The sequence below is a fragment of the Bubalus kerabau genome, chromosome X (genome assembly GCF_029407905.1).
Source record: "Bubalus kerabau isolate K-KA32 ecotype Philippines breed swamp buffalo chromosome X, PCC_UOA_SB_1v2, whole genome shotgun sequence".
Taxonomy (NCBI): domain Eukaryota; kingdom Metazoa; phylum Chordata; class Mammalia; order Artiodactyla; family Bovidae; genus Bubalus; species Bubalus kerabau.
Window position 1 is genome coordinate 38290042 of NC_073647.1, and position 20555 is coordinate 38310596.

Genomic DNA, 20555 nt, shown 5'->3' on the forward strand with positions numbered 1-20555 from the left:
TTCTTTCTTTCCGGTTTTCTTTTTTTGAGTTATTTTTTCTAAATTCATTTATTTTGATTTGAGGCTAATTACGTTGCAATATTGTAGTGGTTTTTGCCATACATTGACATGAATCAGCCCTGGGTGTCCATGGGTTCCCCATCCTGAATCCCCCCTCCCACCTCCCTCCCCATCCCATGCCTCAGGGTCATCCCAGTGCACCAGCCCTGAGCACCTAGTCTCATGCATCAAACCTGGACTGGTGATCTGGTTCACATAGAATAATATACATGTTTCAATGCTCTTCTCTCAAATCATCCTACCCTCGCCTTCTCCCACGGAGTCCAAAAGACTCTTCTATACATCTGTGTCTCTTTTGCTCTCTCGCATATAGGGTCATCATTGCCATCTTTCTAAATTCCATATATATGTGTTAGTGTACTGTATTGGTTTGTTTCTTTCTGACGTCCTTCACTCTGTATAATAGGATTCAGTTTCATCCACCTCATTCGAACTGATTCAAACGTATTCTTTGTAATGGATGAGTTACATTCCATTGTGTATATATACACCAGCTTTCTTATCCTTTAGTTAGCTGATGGACTTCTAGGTTGCTTCCATGTCCTGGCTATTATTAACAGTGCTGCAATGAACATTGGGGCACACGTGATTCTATCAATTCTGGTGTCCTCGGTGTGCATGCCCAGCAGTGGGATTCCTGGGTCATACGGCAGTTCTATTTTCAGTTTTTTAAGGAGTCTCCACACTATTCTCCGGAGTGGAAATATGACTAGGTTCAGCAGGAACTCTGTGTGTGTGTGTGTGTGTGTGTGTGTGTTTGTGTGTGTGATGGGGCCAGTAGGGGGATGGATGAGCAGATAGCATGATGGGGCTGTTTTACAGCAATTGTTTCCCTCTGATAGTGAGCTGATTCTCAGAAGGAGCTGTTAAGGGAGACAGAAAAGTTTGAATCTTAGCGTTTGCTCAAGTTTGGGCGAAAGCTGAAGTTCAGAGGAGAGAAGCTTGGCTAAAGTTTAGCCAAGCCGAGTCAGCCTGTATTTTATGGATAATTGTGAGCAGTTGGCCAGTCTCTGCTGTTGTTTAAGAGAGGCAAAGTCTGTCCTTAGACAATACCGTTGTTATTCAAATTGCAAGTCCATGTGACTGACGCAGAAGGAGGCCCATCAAAACTTAACCTTAAAGTTTGGAACAGAGAAAGGTTGATTAAAGATTCATACAAGGAGATGGGTGGTTCATGCCCTAAGACCCCAAAGTTAGTAAAAGTTTTCAGTAAGTGCATGTAAAATTAAATGTTAGGGAGAGTGGTGGTAAGTTGCTGCAGACTTCTTGGTGTCATACCCTTTATGCTTAAGGTTAGGTCATGGTCCGGTAATGATGTTCCTATAAACCTCTCCTAGATGAATGTTATTCTCTGTCCTGACAAGAAAGGGCAGTCTCAAGGCACAGCTTTCACCCTGCAATGTCCCAGTGCTGGTTAAGGGGAAGCGGATCTCAGCCAGCAGCTCCTTCAGTGCCAGGTTTCCACACTCTCCCCAGCCGTCATCCCTGACGGAGACAGGCATCCAACATAATAGGTCCTCAGGTTCCGTCCTCAGGGCATCCATATGGGGAGACCAGTTCTCACAGTCTGAGACCCAGAAAGAAAACCACTGCTAGTAGGTCGCAGCGACAGGGATGCGGGAGAGGTACACTGCTCCTCAAGGCTTTGGCCAAGGCTAGTGGAGGGCCTTAGTGAGGGCTATGGAGGGCTACAACATCTAGTCCCCAGTGTATTCCATGGGCCCTCCAGCTCACCCACTGGCCCAAATCTGCGTGAGCTCCAGGGCCTCCAGAATGAGGCCTGAATCTGCCTCTTATCTCAGTCTCCTCCAGATGACCGCCACACCACCCTTGACTTAATCACTTTCCCTATGGCCCCCTCATTGATAGTAAGTAACCTGTGGGCAGGGCCCACTGTGGTGCTGACCAACAGCTAAGCAGGACAACTAATGGTCACTCATTGACAGTTGGCTGATTGTGAATGGGGCCCTCTGAGGCACCAAGCAATGTTTGAAAAGCACCTGTTGCCTAGGGACAGGATGGCTTGAAATGAAGCACACCAATGGCTTCCTGTTAAGGGCTGTGCTCATCCTGCTCTGTTACACTGCAAAGAGTAGAAGAATCACTGTGAATTTAAGGTTTGTCAAAGGAGTTTTCAGGGTGGGCTGGACTTCACATTCTTGTGGGCTTTGAACTATTTATACTATATGCTGAGCATGTGATCAAGTGGCAGCTGTTGGAGAGGCATAGAGATGACAGCACTGGTGACAGCTAGGCCTGGGAATATAATGAAAAGTATGATATGCAAAAGTTAACTAATTATGTGAAATCAAATCTGAGGTCGGAAATGAGTCAATCAAAAATATTCCAGCACACTGGACCCAAAGTGTCCTTATGTAACAGAGCACAGCCCTTCGCAGGTAGCCATTGCTGTGCCTTATTACTCTGCATCCTGTTACTAGGCAACAGGGCTTGCTCTTCCATTGGTCAGTGCCTCATGGACCCCACCCACAAGCAACCAACTATCACTGAGCTACCTGCAGGTACTTGTCCTGCTCAGCTCTTGGTCAGGCCTGCAATGGGCCCTACCTACTGATAACTGACAAGGAGGGATGACTGGGGAAATGATTTAGTCAAGACTCAGTGGAAGAGTGGTGAACTGATTTTGACTTTGAGCACTTTCCTTAAATAATAATAATAATAATAATAATAATCAGGAATGTATTTCTGATAGATGGAGCAAGTTGAGTTTCCTTGCTGAATATGAGAGTTGAAGTGTCCCAACAAAATTTAGTGGAGGAGACATGTAGAAGTGTCTTTGTTCTGATGTGTACTCTGAGGGAGACTGTGTATTAAACTTTGGGCAACAGACTGAGCATTCACCAAGTCTGGGGGTCGTTAAAGCCCATAACAGGAGATCAAACACCCAACCTGTTCTTAATTACCCTTTTCCACCTTAAGTGCTTGCTCTTAAGTTCCTTAAGCCCCTCAGGAACCCCCAACAGGCAGAAGGTGGGCTAGAGATGAAGTGATTACTCGGAAAGGCTGAAGTGGGACAGAAAGGGTTTGGCAGATGTTTTCAGAGGGATGAAGGAGGCAGGAGTGTTGAAGTGGCACATATAAGTCAAAGGATAAAGGGAACTGAAAGGAAGTTTGAAGGTCATGAGGAGAAACACCATGGCCCTGAATCACCACTGCCCAGAATCAGACACACAGAGGTGTCAGCAGTGGAGAAGTTATAAAATGGCTTCCTTCAGCATCCACTAGCCCATGTTGATGGGCACAGTGGTACATTGTGATGTCTAAGCCCCCAAGATGCTATTGGCTGGGGTGGTGCCTAAATGACCAATCAGATTGAAGGGTGTGGCTCCTCATTGTCCTGAAAGGGTATAAATAGGGAGACCAGAGGCAGAGATTCTAGGTTAGGCCACTTCTTGGCATCATCCTGACTAAGGGAATCAGGAACCCACGGCAGTCAAGAAGAGTTACAAGGCGGTTTGCCTCAAGGATGAATGGACAAAAGAAGACCCTTTGTCAACGGAGGTACCGAGGCAGTGTGAAAGTAAGATGATTCCAACTAAGCTCCCCATGTTCTCCATTGACTTGGCTGCCCCAAACCTCTACCCACCCTTGCCTGGCACAAAAGCCCTCATGAGCCCACATCCCTTTTTCATGAAATCTCCCTTCCAACTCCGCTTTTTTCTTTCCTAAAGTCTCATACCCTTGTCTTGTCTTTCCAGGCACGAAATATGACCATGAGGGTCAGAAGACCTGTTCAAGGAACCTTGAGAAAGAAAATCCGACCATATGCCACTCAGTCGAAGAAGGTGAAGACAACCAGAAAACCCAACTGTTTTCTCCATTCCTGTGCACGTAAGAAACTGAATCAAAGCCGTAAAAGGTACCAAAATATGAGGTGGGATCAAAGGAGGAGGCAGAATCCAAAGAGAAGATAAGCTCAGCCGCCCCAGAATAAGAGACCCTGGAGTAGTACAAGCTGGGCAGCCAGTAACTGACTCGAAAAGGTCAGACAGTGTAGAACTGTGCCTCCAGAGGTCTGCTTTCGTAGAAATGGCCAACCAAGGAAAGACTCTCACACTAACATAGTAAACTGATGGCTGCAATTACAATAAACATCAAATGGGGAAAAGATATTTGCGTGTGTGTGAATTTTCTGATGGAAGGGAGGGAAAGAAGAGAAGAGGTGGGCACTGGAGATGGGAGGGATATGGGGTCCCGAGAGGTTGGGGAACAGACCCTCGGGTCCCCAGTTAGCCAGAGAGTAGTGGTCTGGATTGGGTCAGGAGTCTGCACTGAAGATGGATAACCCTGATTAACATTTGATTTCAAGGGCAAGGAGTAGTGGTATGGTGTTACAGCCTTTGTTTGGGGTGTGGAATGACATTAGGGTCTAGATTGCCAGACCCAGAAAGGAAGAGGTTGTCACATAGGGGTGGTGAATGTGAAAGTCCCCCCGAGAAAGGTAGGCAGGAATCACCTCCTGGCCACCTACCTCATAAAAGGGATTGTTGCATCACTCACCTATGCTGTCGGCTAAAGGTGCTCAGAAGGCACGAAGTGCTGATACACCTAAAACCCACAAATAGCACTCCCAGGGAGTACAATAATGTTTGGAGGGAACAAATCAAATAATGACTAGGACACCTTTTTGCTAAGAAAATTTTGGGAGCAATGTATTCCCAAAGGAAGAGCAGTGATGGTGGCCCAATCCCAGTGCACGTTACAAACAGGATCACCACTCACAGAGAATTTTTCTTTCCCCCCGGGGGGCAATATGCAGGTTGTGGAAGCATGGTTCCCTGAACAGCGATTGAACCCGTGCCCTTCTAGGGAAAGCACAGAGTCCTAACCACTGGACAGTCATGGAAGTCTGTACAGTGAATTTTTACATAAGAACTAACAAAAGACTGAGTAAAAGCTGGTCTTTTAATGATCACCATACCCTAGGATTTCAAAATAACTACACTCCTAAAACATTCTTCCCCAATAAAGTCTTTTGTTAGTCCAAATTCTACAAGTTTATCATGGTTTAAAAGGAAGAGTACGAGATATATAAGTTGGTGTGAACTTTCATTTTGAAATGTTTTAAAAGGTCCAAGGAATAGTCAAACAATTATGGAGGTACATAAGGCAGTCTCTGACCATAAGAATCCTGCGTGTCTTCAGAAAGCTTTTTAGAAACAACTAAAACACAGAGTTTCACCATAGGCATCAAACGAGTTGAGTTCAGATTTTAACTCAACGATATGTTATCTTTTATCTGGACTGCAGCTCCCTAATTAAATCTTTCTGGCACTCTAACTCCTGGGAGACCCCAGTGATGATTCACAGTCAGTCACTGAATGTGATTTAAAATCAATAAAAGTGAAAGACCCCCTGGGTGTGCTGTCCTTTCTTTCCGTTTTTTCTTTTTTTGAGTTCTTTTTTTCTAAATTCATTTATTTTGATTTGAGGCTAATTACGTTGCAATATTGTAGTGGTTTTTGCCATACATTGACATGAATCAGCCTTGGGTGTCCATGGGTTCCCCATCCTGAATCCCCCCTCCCACCTCCCTCCCCATCCCATGCCTCAGGGTCATCCCAGTGCACCAGCCCTGAGCACCTAGTCTCATGCATCAAACCTGGACTGGTGATCTGGTTCACATAGAATAATATACATGTTTCAATGCTCTTCTCTCAAATCATCCTACCCTCGCCTTCTCCCACGGAGTCCAAAAGACTCTTCTATACATCTGTGTCTCTTTTGCTCTCTCGCATATAGGGTCATCATTGCCATCTTTCTAAATTCCATATATATGTGTTTGTGTACTGTATTGGCGTGTTTCTTTCTGACGTCCTTCACTCAGTATAATAGGCTCCCGTTTCATCCACCTCTTTCGAACTGATTCAAACGTATTCTTTGTAATGGATGAGGTACATTCCATTGTGTATATGTACACCAGCTTTCTTATCCTTTAGTCAGCTGATGGACTTCTAGGTTGCTTCCGTGTCCTGGCTATTATTAACAGTGCTGCGATGAACATTGGGGTACCCGTGACTCTTTCAATTCTGGTGTCCTCTGTGTGCATGCCCAGCAGTGGGATTCCTGGGTCATATGGCAGTTCTATTTTCAGTTTTTTAAGGAGTCTCCACACTATTCTCCGTAGTGGCTGTACTCGATTGCATTCCCACCAACAAAGTGAGAGGGTTCCCTTTTCTCCACACCCTCTCCAGCATTTATTGTTTGTAGACTTTTGGGTAACAGCCATTCTGACCAGCGTGAAAGGGTACCTCAAGGTCGTCTGGATTTGCATTTCTCTGATAATGAGTGATGTTGAGCATCTCTTCATGTGTTTGTTAGCCATCTGTATGACTTCTTTGGAGAAATGTCTGTTTAGTTCATCGGCCCGTTTTTTGAATTGGTCATCTCTTGGTCTGCAATTGAGCTGTGGGAGCAGCTTTTATATTTTTGAGATTATTTCTTCGTCAGCTGCTTTGTTTGCTCTTACTTCCTCCCATTCTGAAGGCTGTCTTTTCACCTTGCTTATACTTTCCTTTGTTGTGCAAAAGCTTTTGAATTTAATTTGGCCCTATTCATTTACTTGTGCTATTTTGCTATACAATTTGGTCCTGTTCATTTATTTCCATTACTCTGAGAGGTGGGTCATAGAGTATCCTGCTGTGATTTATGTCAGAGTGTGTTTTGCCTATGTTTGCCTCTAGGAGTTTTATAGTTTCTGGTCTTAAGTTTCGATCTTTAATCCATTTTGAATTTATTTTGTGTATGGTGTTAGACAGTGTTCTAGTTTCATTCTTTTACTAGTGGTTGACCATTTTTCCCAGCACCTCTTCTTAAAGAGGTTGTCTTTTCTCCATTGTCTATTCTTGCCTCCTTTGTCAAATATAAGGTGTCCATAGGCGCGTGGATTTATCTCTGGGCTTTCTATTTTGTTCCCTTGATCTGTATTTCTGCCTCTGTGCCAGTATCATACTGTTTTTTTTTGTTTTGTTTTTTTTTTTTTTTTTTTTTTTCAGTTGTCCTAGTACCATTTATTAAAGGACCCATCCCTTCCCTATGGACTTAATATGTTTGTTGTTCAGTCACTTAAGTTGTGTCTGAGTCTTTGTGACCTCGTGGACTGCAATTCACCAGGCTTCCCTGTCCTTCACTATTTCCCTAATTTTGCTCAAACTCATGTCCATTGAGTCGGTAATGCCATCTGATCATCTCATCCTCTATTGTCCCCTTGTCCTCTTGCCTTCAATCTTTCCCAGCATGAGACTTTTTGCTAATGAGTCAGTTCTTCGCATCAGGTGGCCAAAGTATCGCAGCTTCAACTTCAGCATCATTCCTTGCAATGAATATTCAGTGTTCATTTCCTTTAGAATTGACTGGTTTGATCTCCTTGCTGTCCAAGGGAGTCTCAAGAATCTTCTCCATCTCCACAACTTGAAAGCATCCATTCTTCAGTGCTCAGTATTCTTTATGGTCCAACTCTCAGATCCATACATAGCTACTGGAAAAACCATAGCTTTAACTATATGAATCTTTGTTGGCAAGTGATGTCTCTGCTTTTTAATTCATTGTCTAGGTTTGTCATAACTTTTCTTCCAAGGAGCAGCATCTTTTAATTTCATGGCTGCAGTCACTCTCTGTAGTGATTTTAGAGCCCAAGAAAAGAAAATCTGTCACTGTTTCCACTTTTTCTCCTCTATTTGCCATGAAGTGATGGGACCAGATGCCATGATCTTAGTTTTTTGAATGTTGAGTTTTAAGCCAGCCTTTTGACTCTCCCCTTTCACCTTCATCATGAGGCTCTTTAGTTCCTCTTCACTTTCTGCCATTAGAGTGGTTTCATCTGCACATCTAAGGTTGTTGGTATGTCTCCTGACAATCTTGATTCCAGCTTGTGATTCATCCAGCCTGGCTTTTTGCATGATGTATGCTGCATATAAGTTAAACAAGCAGGGTGACAATATACAGCCTTGACATAATTCTTCCCCAATTTGGAACCAGTTTGTTATTCCATGTTCAGTTTTAACTGTTGCTTCTTGACCTGCATAGAGGTTTCTCAGGAGGCAGGTAAGGTGAACTGGTATTCCCATCTCTTGAAGAATTTTCCAGTTTGCTGTGAGCCACACAGTCAAAGGTTTAGTGTAGTCAATGAAGCAGAAGTAGATGTTTTTCTGTAATTCCTTTGCTTTTTCTATGAGCCAGTTTATACTGTTTTGATGACTGTAGCTTTGTAATAGAGCCTGAAGTCAGGTAGGTTGATTCCTCCAGTTCCATTCTTCTTTGGCAAGGTTGCTTTGGGCTATTCCAGGTTTTCTGTATTTCCATACAAACTGTGAAGCTATTTGTTCTAGTTCTGTGAAAAATACCATTGGTAGCTTGATAGGGATTGCATTGAATCTATAGATTGCTTTGTGCTGTGTACTCATTTTCACTATATTGATCATTCTGATCCATGAACATGGTATATTTCTCCATCTATCTGTGTGATCTTTGATTTCCTTCATCAGTGCTTTACAGTTTTCTATGTATTGGTCTTTTCTTGGATCATCCAAACAGCAAGAGAGTTCAGAAAAAACATCTATTTCTGCTTTATTGACTATGCCGAAGCCTTTTACTGTGTGGACCACAATAAACTGTGGAAAATTCTGGAAGAGACGGGAATACCAGACCACCTGACCTGCCTCTTGAGAAACTTGTATGCATTTCAGGAAGAAACAGTTAGAGGTGGACATGGAACAACAGCCTGGTTCCAAATAGGAAAAGGAGTATGTCAAGGCCGTATATTGTGCCCCGACTCATTTATCTTCTATGCAGTGTACAACATGAGAAACGCTGGGCTGGAAGAAGCACACGCTGGACTCAAGATTGCCGGGAGAAATATCAATAACCTCAGATATGCAGATGACACCACCCTTATGGCAGAAAGTGAAGAGGAACTAAAAAGGCTCTGCATGAAAGTGAAAGAGGAGAGTGAAAAAGTTGGCTTAAAACTCAACATTCAGAAAACGCAGATCATGGCATCTGGTCCCATCACTTCATGGGACATAGACGGGGAAATAGTGGAACCAGTGTCAGGCTTTCTTCTTTGGGCTCCAAAACCACTGCAGATGGTGACTGCTGCCATGAAAGGGAAAGACGCTTACTCCTTGGAAGAAAACTATGATCCACCTAGACAGTGTATTAAAAGGAAGAGACATTACTTTACCGACAAAGGTCCATATGTCAAAGCTAAGTTTTCCCAACAGTCATCAGGTATGCATGGGAGAGTTGGACCATAAAGAAAGCTGAGCACTGAAGAACTGATGGTTTTGAACTGTGGTGTTGGGGAATACTCTCGAGAGTCCCTTGGATTGCAAGGAAATCAATGCAGTCAATGCTAGAGGAAATCAGTCCTGAATATTCATTGAAAGGACTAATGCTGAAGCTCCAATACTTTGGCCATCTGAGGCAAAGACTGGCTCCTTGGAAAAGACCCTGATGCAGGGAAAGATTGAAGGCCAGAGGAGAAGGGGACGTCAAAGGATGAGATGGTTGGATGGCATCACCATCTTGATGGGCTTGAATTTTAAGCAAGCTCTGGGAGTTGGTGATGGACAGTGAAGCCTGATGTGCTGCACACAATAGGGTCTCAGAGAGTCAGAATTGACTGAGCCATTGAACGGAACTGATTGCAATTGGGAAAGTATTTTGAGCACAGATCCTGACATGTCTGAAGTAGAACAGAAAAAGAAGTTTGTTTAACATGGAAGTATGAGTAGGGTCAGCAGGAACTCTGTGTGTGTGTGTGTGTGTGTGTGTGTGTGTGTGTGTGTGTGTGATGGGGCAGGTAGGAGGATGGATGAGCAGACAGCATGATGGGGCTGTTTTACAGCAATTGTTTCTCTCTGATAGTGAGCTGATTCTCAGAATGAGCTCTTAAGGGAGACAGAAAACTTTGAATCTTAGCGCTTGCTCAAGTTTGGGCGAAAGCTGAAGTTCAGAGGAGAGAAGCTTGGCTAAAGTTTAGCCAAGCCGAGTCATCGTGTATTTTATGGATAATTGTGAGCAGTTGGCCAGTCTCTGCCGTTGTTTAAGAGAGGCAAAGTCTGTCCTTAGACAATACCGTTGTTCTTCAAATTGCAAGTCCATGTGCCTGACGCAGAAGGAGGCCCATCAAAACTTAACCTTAAAGTTTGGAACAGAGAAAGTTGATTAAAGATTCATACAAGGAGATGGGTGGTTCATGCCCTAAGACCCCAAAGTTAGTAAAAGTTTTCAGTAAGTGCATGTACAATTAAATGTTAGGGAGAGTGGTGGTAAGTTGCTGCAGACTTCTTGGTGTCATACCCTTTGTGCTTAAGGTTAGGTCATGGTCAGGTAATGAGGTTCCTATAAACCTCTAGTAGATGAATGTTCTTCTCTGTCCTGACAAGAAAGGGCAGTCTCAAGGCACAGCTTTCACCCTGCAATGTCCCAGTGCTGGTTAAGGGGAAGCAGATCTCAGCCAGCAGCTCCTTCAGTGCCAGGTTCCCACACTCTGCCCAGCCGTCATCCCTGACGGAGACAGGCATCCAACATAATAGGTCCTCAGTTTCCGTCCTCAGGGCATCCATATGGGGAGACCAGTTCTCACAGTCTGAGACCCAGATAGAAAACCACTGCTAGTAGGTCGCAGCGACAGGGATGCGGGAGAGGTACACTGCTCCTCAAGGCTTTGGCCAAGGCTAGTGGAGGGCCTTAGTGAGGGCTATGGAGGGCTACAACATCTAGTCCCCAGTGTATTCCCTGGGCGCTCCAGCTCACCCACTGGCCCAAATCTGCGTGAGCTCCAGGGCCTCAAGAATGAGGCCTGAATCTGCCTCTTATCTCAGTCTCCTCCTGATGACCGCCACACCACCCTTGACTTAATCTCTTTCCCTATGGCCCCCTCATTGATAGTAAGTAACCTGTGGGCAGGGCCCACTGTGGTGCTGACCAACAGCTAAGCAGGACAACTAATGGTCACTCATTGACAGTTGGCTGCTTGTGAATGGGGCCCTCTGAGGCACCAAGCAATGTTTGAACAGCACCTGTTGCCTAGGGACAGGATGGCTTGAAATGAAGCACACCAATGGCTTCCTGTTAAGGGCTGTGCTCATCCTGCTCTGTTACACTGCAAAGAGTAGAAGAATCACTGTGAATTTAAGGTTTGTCAAAGGAGTTTTCAGGGTGGGCTGGACTTCACAATCTTGTGGGCTTTGAACTATTTATACTATATGCTGAGCATGTGATCAAGTGGCAGCTGTTGGAGAGGCATAGAGGTGACAGCACTGGTGACAGCTAGGCCTGGGAATATAATGAAAAGTATGATATGCAAAAGTTAACTAATTATGTGAAATCAAATCTGAGGTCGGAAATGAGTCAATCAAAAAGATTCCAGCACACTGGACCCAAAGTGTCCTTATGTAACAGAGCACAGCCCTTCGCAGGTAGCCATTGCTGTGCCTTATTACTCTGCATCCTGTTACTAGGCAACAGGGCTTGCTCTTCCATTGGTCAGTGCCTCATGGACCCCACCCACAAGCAACCAACTATCACTGAGCTACCTGCAGGTACTTGTCCTGCTCAGCTCTTGGTCAGGCCTGCAATGGGCCCTACCTACTGATAACTGACAAGGAGGGATGACTGGGGAAATGATTTAGTCAAGACTCAGTGGAAGAGTGGTGAACTGATTTTGACTTTGAGCACTTTCCTTAAAAAAAAATAATAATAATAATAATCAGGAATGTATTTCTGATAGATGGAGCAAGTTGAGTTTCCTTGCTGAATATGAGAGTTGAAGTGTCCCAACAAAATTTAGTGGAGGAGACATGTAGAAGTGTCTTTGTTCTGATGTGTACTCTGAGGGAGACTGTGTATTAAACTTTGGGCAACAGACTGAGCATTCACCAAGTCTGGGGGTCGTTAAAGCTCATGACAGGAGATCAAACACCCAACCTGTTCTTAATTACCCTTTGCCACCTTAAGTGCTTGCTCTTAAGTTCCTTAAGCCCCTCAGGAACCCCCAACAGGCAGAAGGTGGGCTAGAGATGAAGTGATTACTCTGAAAGGCTGAAGTGGGACAGAAAGGGTTTGGCAGATGTTTTCAGAGGGATGAAGGAGGCAGGAGTGTTGAAGTGGCACATATAAGTCAAAGGATAAAGGGAACTGAAAGGAAGTTTGAAGGTCATGAGGAGAAACACCATGGCCCTGAATCACCACTGCCCAGAATCAGACACACAGAGGTGTCATCAGTGGAGAAGTTATAAAATGGCCTCCCTCAGCATCCACTAGCCCATGTTGATGGGCACAGTGGTACATTGTGATGTCTAAGCCCCCCAAGATGCTCTTGGCTGGGGTGGTGCCTAACTGACCAATCAGGTTGAAGGGTGTGGCTCCTCATTGTCCTGAAAGGGTATAAATAGGGAGACCAGAGGCAGAGATTCTAGGTTAGGCCACTTCTTGGCATCATCCTGACTAAGGGAATCAGGAACCCACGGCAGTCAAGAAGAGTTACAAGGCGGTTTGCCTCAAGGATGAATGGACAAAAGAAGACCCTTTGTCAACGGAGGTACCGAGGCAGTGTGAAAGTAAGATGATTCCAACTAAGCTCCCCATGTTCTCCATTGACTTGGCTGCCCCAAACCTCTACCCACCCTTGCCTGGCACAAAAGCCCTCATGAGTCCACATCCCTTTTTCATGAAATCTCACTTCCAACTCCGCTTTTTTCTTTCCTAAAGTCTCATACCCTTGTCTTGTCTTTCCAGGCACGAACTATGACCATGAGGGTCAGAAGACCTCTTCAAGGAACCTTGAGAAAGAAAATCCGACCATATGCCACTCAGTCGAAGAAGGTGAAGACAACCAGAAAACCCAACTGTTTTCTCCGTTCCTGTGCACGTAAGAAACTGAATCAAAGCCGTAAAAGGTACCAAAATATGAGGCGGGATCAAAGAAGGAGGCAGAATCCAAAGAGAAGATAAGCTCAGCCGCCCCAGAATAAGAGACCCTGGAGAAGTACAAGCTGGGCAGCCAGTAACTGACTCGAAAAGGTCAGACAGTGTAGAACTGTGCCTCCAGAGGTCTGCTTTCGTAGAAATGGCCAACCAAGGAAAGACTCTCACACTAACATAGTAAACTGATGGCTGCAATTACAATAAACATCAAATGGGGAAAAGATATTTGCGTGTGTGTGAATTTTCTGATGGAAGGGAGGGAAAGAAGAGAAGAGGTGGGCACTGGAGATGGGAGGGATATGGGGTCCCGAGAGGTTGGCGAACAGACCCTCGGGTCCCCAGTTAGCCAGAGAGTAGTGGTCTGGATTGGGTCAGGAGTCTGCACTGAAGATGGATAACCCTGATTAACATTTGATTTCAAGGGCAAGGAGTAGTGGTATGGTGTTACAGCCTTTGTTTGGGGTGTGGAATGACATTAGGGTCTAGATTGCCAGACCCAGAAAGGAAGAGGTTGTCACATAGGGGTGGTGAATGTGAAAGTCCCCCCGAGAAAGGTAGGCAGGAATCACCTCCTGGCCACCTACCTCATAAAAGGGATTGTTGCATCACTCACCTATGCTGTCGGCTAAAGGTGCTCAGAAGGCACGAAGTGCTGATACACCTAAAACCCACAAATAGCACTCCCAGGGAGTACAATAATGTTTGGAGGGAACAAATCAAATAATGACTAGGACACCTTTTTGCTAAGAAAATTTTGGGAGCAATGTATTCCCAAAGGAAGAGCAGTGATGGTGGCCCAATCCCAGTGCACGTTACAAACAGGATCACCACTCACAGAGAATTTTTCTTTCCCCCCGGGGGGCAATATGCAGGTTGTGGAAGCATGGTTCCCTGAACAGCGATTGAACCCGTGCCCTTCTAGGGAAAGCACAGAGTCCTAACCACTGGACAGTCATGGAAGTCTGTACAGTGAATTTTTACATAAGAACTAACAAAAGACTGAGTAAAAGCTGGTCTTTTAATGATCACCATACCCTAGGATTTCAAAATAACTACACTCCTAAAACATTCTTCCCCAATAAAGTCTTTTGTTAGTCCAAATTCTACAAATTTATCATGGTTTAAAGAAAGAGTACGAGATATTTAATTTGGTGTTAAATTTCATTTTGAAATGTTTCAAAAGGGCCAAGGAATAGTCAAACAATTATGGAGGTACATAAGGCAGTCTCTGACCATAAGAATCCTGCGTGTCTTCAGAAAGCTTTTTAGAAACAACTAAAACACAGAGTTTCACCATAGGCATCAAACGAGTTGAGTTCAGATTTTAACTCAACGATATGTTATCTTTTATCTGGACTGCAGCTCCCTAATTACATCTTTCTGGCACTCTAACTCCTGGGAGACCCCAGTGATGATTCACAGTCAGTCACTGAATGTGATTTAAAATCAATAAAAGTGAAAGACCCCCTGGGTGTGCTGTCCTTTCTTTCCGTTTTTTCTTTTTTTGAGTTCTTTTTTTCTAAATTCATTTATTTTGATTTGAGGCTAATTACTTTGCAATATTGTAGTGGTTTTTGCCATACATTGACATGAATCAGCCTTGGGTGTCCATGGGTTCCCCATCCTGAATCCCCCCTCCCACCTCCCTCCCCATCCCATGCCTCAGGGTCATCCCAGTGCACCAGCCCTGAGCACCTAGTCTCATGCATCAAACCTGGACTGGTGATCTGGTTCACATAGAATAATATACATGTTTCAATGCTCTTCTCTCAAATCATCCTACCCTCCCCTTCTCCCACGGAGTCCAAAAGACTCTTCTATACATCTGTGTCTCTTTTGCTCTCTCGCATATAGGGTCATCATTGCCATCTTTCTAAATTCCATATATATGTGTTTGTGTACTGTATTGGCGTGTTTCTTTCTGACGTCCTTCACTCAGTATAATAGGCTCCCGTTTCATCCACCTCTTTCGAACTGATTCAAACGTATTCTTTGTAATGGATGAGGTACATTCCATTGTGTATATGTACACCAGCTTTCTTATCCTTTAGTCAGCTGATGGACTTCTAGGTTGCTTCCGTGTCCTGGCTATTATTAACAGTGCTGCGATGAACATTGGGGTACCCGTGACTCTTTCAATTCTGGTGTCCTCTGTGTGCATGCCCAGCAGTGGGATTCCTGGGTCATATGGCAGTTCTATTTTCAGTTTTTTAAGGAGTCTCCACACTATTCTCCGTAGTGGCTGTACTCGATTGCATTCCCACCAACAAAGTGAGAGGGTTCCCTTTTCTCCACACCCTCTCCAGCATTTATTGTTTGTAGACTTTTGGGTAACAGCCATTCTGACCAGCGTGAAAGGGTACCTCAAGGTCGTCTGGATTTGCATTTCTCTGATAATGAGTGATGTTGAGCATCTCTTCATGTGTTTGTTAGCCATCTGTATGACTTCTTTGGAGAAATGTCTGTTTAGTTCATCAGCCCGTTTTTTGAATTGGTCATCTCTTGGTCTGCAATTGAGCTGTGGGAGCAGCTTTTATATTTTTGAGATTATTTCTTCGTCAGCTGCTTTGTTTGCTCTTACTTCCTCCCATTCTGAAGGCTGTCTTTTCACCTTGCTTATACTTTCCTTTGTTGTGCAAAAGCTTTTGAATTTAATTTGGCCCTATTCATTTACTTGTGCTATTTTGCTATACAATTTGGTCCTGTTCATTTATTTCCATTACTCTGAGAGGTGGGTCATAGAGTATCCTGCTGTGATTTATGTCAGAGTGTGTTTTGCCTATGTTTGCCTCTAGGAGTTTTATAGTTTCTGGTCTTAAGTTTCGATCTTTAATCCATTTTGAATTTATTTTGTGTATGGTGTTAGACAGTGTTCTAGTTTCATTCTTTTACTAGTGGTTGACCATTTTTCCCAGCACCTCTTCTTAAAGAGGTTGTCTTTTCTCCATTGTCTATTCTTGCCTCCTTTGTCAAATATAAGGTGTCCATAGGCGCGTGGATTTATCTCTGGGCTTTCTATTTTGTTCCCTTGATCTGTATTTCTGCCTCTGTGCCAGTATCATACTGTTTTTTTTTGTTTTGTTTTTTTTTTTTTTTTTTTTTTTCAGTTGTCCTAGTACCATTTATTAAAGGACCCATCCCTTCCCTATGGACTTAATATGTTTGTTGTTCAGTCACTTAAGTTGTGTCTGAGTCTTTGTGACCTCGTGGACTGCAATTCACCAGGCTTCCCTGTCCTTCACTATTTCCCTAATTTTGCTCAAACTCATGTCCATTGAGTCGGTAATGCCATCTGATCATCTCATCCTCTATTGTCCCCTTGTCCTCTTGCCTTCAATCTTTCCCAGCATGAGACTTTTTGCTAATGAGTCAGTTCTTCGCATCAGGTGGCCAAAGTATCGCAGCTTCAACTTCAGCATCATTCCTTGCAATGAATATTCAGTGTTCATTTCCTTTAGAATTGACTGGTTTGATCTCCTTGCTGTCCAAGGGAGTCTCAAGAATCTTCTCCATCTCCACAACTTGAAAGCATCCATTCTTCAGTGCTCAGTATTCTTTATGGTCCAACTCTCAGATCCATACATAGCTACTGGAAAAACCATAGCTTTAACTATATGAATCTTTGTTGGCAAGTGATGTCTCTGCTTTTTAATTCATTGTCTAGGTTTGTCATAACTTTTCTTCCAAGGAGCAGCATCTTTTAATTTCATGGCTGCAGTCACTCTCTGTAGTGATTTTAGAGCCCAAGAAAAGAAAATCTGTCACTGTTTCCACTTTTTCTCCTCTATTTGCCATGAAGTGATGGGACCAGATGCCATGATCTTAGTTTTTTGAATGTTGAGTTTTAAGCCAGCCTTTTGACTCTCCCCTTTCACCTTCATCATGAGGCTCTTTAGTTCCTCTTCACTTTCTGCCATTAGAGTGGTTTCATCTGCACATCTAAGGTTGTTGGTATGTCTCCTGACAATCTTGATTCCAGCTTGTGATTCATCCAGCCTGGCTTTTTGCATGATGTATGCTGCATATAAGTTAAACAAGCAGGGTGACAATATACAGCCTTGACATAATTCTTCCCCAATTTGGAACCAGTTTGTTATTCCATGTTCAGTTTTAACTGTTGCTTCTTGACCTGCATAGAGGTTTCTCAGGAGGCAGGTAAGGTGAACTGGTATTCCCATCTCTTGAAGAATTTTCCAGTTTGCTGTGAGCCACACAGTCAAAGGTTTAGTGTAGTCAATGAAGCAGAAGTAGATGTTTTTCTGTAATTCCTTTGCTTTTTCTATGAGCCAGTTTATACTGTTTTGATGACTGTAGCTTTGTAATAGAGCCTGAAGTCAGGTAGGTTGATTCCTCCAGTTCCATTCTTCTTTGGCAAGGTTGCTTTGGGCTATTCCAGGTTTTCTGTATTTCCATACAAACTGTGAAGCTATTTGTTCTAGTTCTGTGAAAAATACCATTGGTAGCTTGATAGGGATTGCATTGAATCTATAGATTGCTTTGTGCTGTGTACTCATTTTCACTATATTGATCATTCTGATCCATGAACATGGTATATTTCTCCATCTATCTGTGTGATCTTTGATTTCCTTCATCAGTGCTTTACAGTTTTCTATGTATTGGTCTTTTCTTGGATCATCCAAACAGCAAGAGAGTTCAGAAAAAACATCTATTTCTGCTTTATTGACTATGCCGAAGCCTTTTACTGTGTGGACCACAATAAACTGTGGAAAATTCTGGAAGAGACGGGAATACCAGACCACCTGACCTGCCTCTTGAGAAACTTGTATGCATTTCAGGAAGAAACAGTTAGAGGTGGACATGGAACAACAGCCTGGTTCCAAATAGGAAAAGGAGTATGTCAAGGCCGTATATTGTGCCCCGACTCATTTATCTTCTATGCAGTGTACAACATGAGAAACGCTGGGCTGGAAGAAGCACACGCTGGACTCAAGATTGCCGGGAGAAATATCAATAACCTCAGATATGCAGATGACACCACCCTTATGGCAGAAAGTGAAGAGGAACTAAAAAGGCTCTGCATGAAAGTGAAAGAGGAGAGTGAAAAAGTTGGCTTAAAACTCAACATTCAGAAAACGCAGATCATGGCATCTGGTCCCATCACTTCATGGGACATAGACGGGGAAATAGTGGAACCAGTGTCAGGCTTTCTTCTTTGGGCTCCAAAACCACTGCAGATGGTGACTGCTGCCATGAAAGGGAAAGACGCTTACTCCTTGGAAGAAAACTATGATCCACCTAGACAGTGTATTAAAAGGAAGAGACATTACTTTACCGACAAAGGTCCATATGTCAAAGCTAAGTTTTCCCAACAGTCATCAGGTATGCATGGGAGAGTTGGACCATAAAGAAAGCTGAGCACTGAAGAACTGATGGTTTTGAACTGTGGTGTTGGGGAAGACTCTCGAGAGTCCCTTGGATTGCAAGGAAATCAATGCAGTCAATGCTAGAGGAAATCAGTCCTGAATATTCATTGAAAGGACTAATGCTGAAGCTCCAATACTTTGGCCATCTGAGGCAAAGACTGGCTCCTTGGAAAAGACCCTGATGCAGGGAAAGATTGAAGGCCAGAGGAGAAGGGGACGTCAAAGGATGAGATGGTTGGATGGCATCACCATCTTGATGGGCTTGAATTTTAAGCAAGCTCTGGGAGTTGGTGATGGACAGTGAAGCCTGATGTGCTGCACACAATAGGGTCTCAGAGAGTCAGAATTGACTGAGCCATTGAACGGAACTGATTGCAATTGGGAAAGTATTTTGAGCACAGATCCTGACATGTCTGAAGTAGAACAGAAAAAGAAGTTTGTTTAACATGGAAGTATGAGTAGGGTCAGCAGGAACTCTGTGTGTGTGTGTGTGTGTGTGTGTGTGTGTGTGTGTGTGTGTGTGTGATGGGGCAGGTAGGAGGATGGATGAGCAGACAGCATGATGGGGCTGTTTTACAGCAATTGTTTCTCTCTGATAGTGAGCTGATTCTCAGAATGAGCTCTTAAGGGAGACAGAAAACTTTGAATCTTAGCGCTTGCTCAAGTTTGGGCGAAAGCTGAAGTTCAGAGGAGAGAAGCTTGGCTAAAGTTTAGCCAAGCCGAGTCATCGTGTATTTTATGGATAATTGTGAGCAGTTGGCCAGTCTCTGCCGTTGTTTAAGAGAGGCAAAGTCTGTCCTTAGACAATACCGTTGTTCTTCAAATTGCAAGTCCATGTGCCTGACGCAGAAGGAGGCCCATCAAAACTTAACCTTAAAGTTTGGAACAGAGAAAGTTGATTAAAGATTCATACAAGGAGATGGGTGGTTCATGCCCTAAGACCCCAAAGTTAGTAAAAGTTTTCAGTAAGTGCATGTACAATTAAATGTTAGGGAGAGTGGTGGTAAGTTGCTGCAGACTTCTTGGTGTCATACCCTTTGTGCTTAAGGTTAGGTCATGGTCAGGTAATGAGGTTCCTATAAACCTCTAGTAGATGAATGTTCTTCTCTGTCCTGACAAGAAAGGGCAGTCTCAAGGCACAGCTTTCACCCTGCAATGTCCCAGTGCTGGTTAAGGGGAAGCAGATCTCAGCCAGCAGCTCCTTCAGTGCCAGGTTCCCACACTCTGCCCAGCCGTCATCCCTGACGGAGACAGGCATCCAACATAATAGGTCCTCAGTTTCCGTCCTCAGGGCATCCATATGGGGAGACCAGTTCTCACAGTCTGAGACCCAGATAGAAAACCACTGCTAGTAGGTCGCAGCGACAGGGATGCGGGAGAGGTACACTGCTCCTCAAGGCTTTGGCCAAGGCTAGTGGAGGGCCTTAGTGAGGGCTATGGAGGGCTACAACATCTAGTCCCCAGTGTATTCCCTGGGCGCTCCAGCTCACCCACTGGCCCAAATCTGCGTGAGCTCCAGGGCCTCAAGAATGAGGCCTGAATCTGCCTCTTATCTCAGTCTCCTCCTGATGACCGCCACACCACCCTTGACTTAATCTCTTTCCCTATGGCCCCCTCATTGATAGTAAGTAACCTGTGGGCAGGGCCCACTGTGGTGCTGACCAACAGCTAAGCAGGACAACTAATGGTCACTCATTGACAGTTGGCTGCTTGTGAATGGGGCCCTCTGAGGCACCAAGCAATGTTTGAACAGCACCTGTTGCCTAGGGACAGGATGGCTTGAAATGAAGCACACCAATGGCTTCCTGTTAAGGGCTGTGCTCATCCTGCTCTGTTACACTGCAAAGAGTAGAAGAATCACTGTGAATTTAAGGTTTGTCAAAGGAGTTTTCAGGGTGGGCTGGACTTCACAATCTTGTGGGCTTTGAACTATTTATACTATATGCTGAGCATGTGATCAAGTGGCAGCTGTTGGAGAGGCATAGAGGTGACAGCACTGGTGACAGCTAGGCCTGGGAATATAATGAAAAGTATGATATGCAAAAGTTAACTAATTATGTGAAATCAAATCTGAGGTCGGAAATGAGTCAATCAAAAAGATTCCAGCACACTGGACCCAAAGTGTCCTTATGTAACAGAGCACAGCCCTTCGCAGGTAGC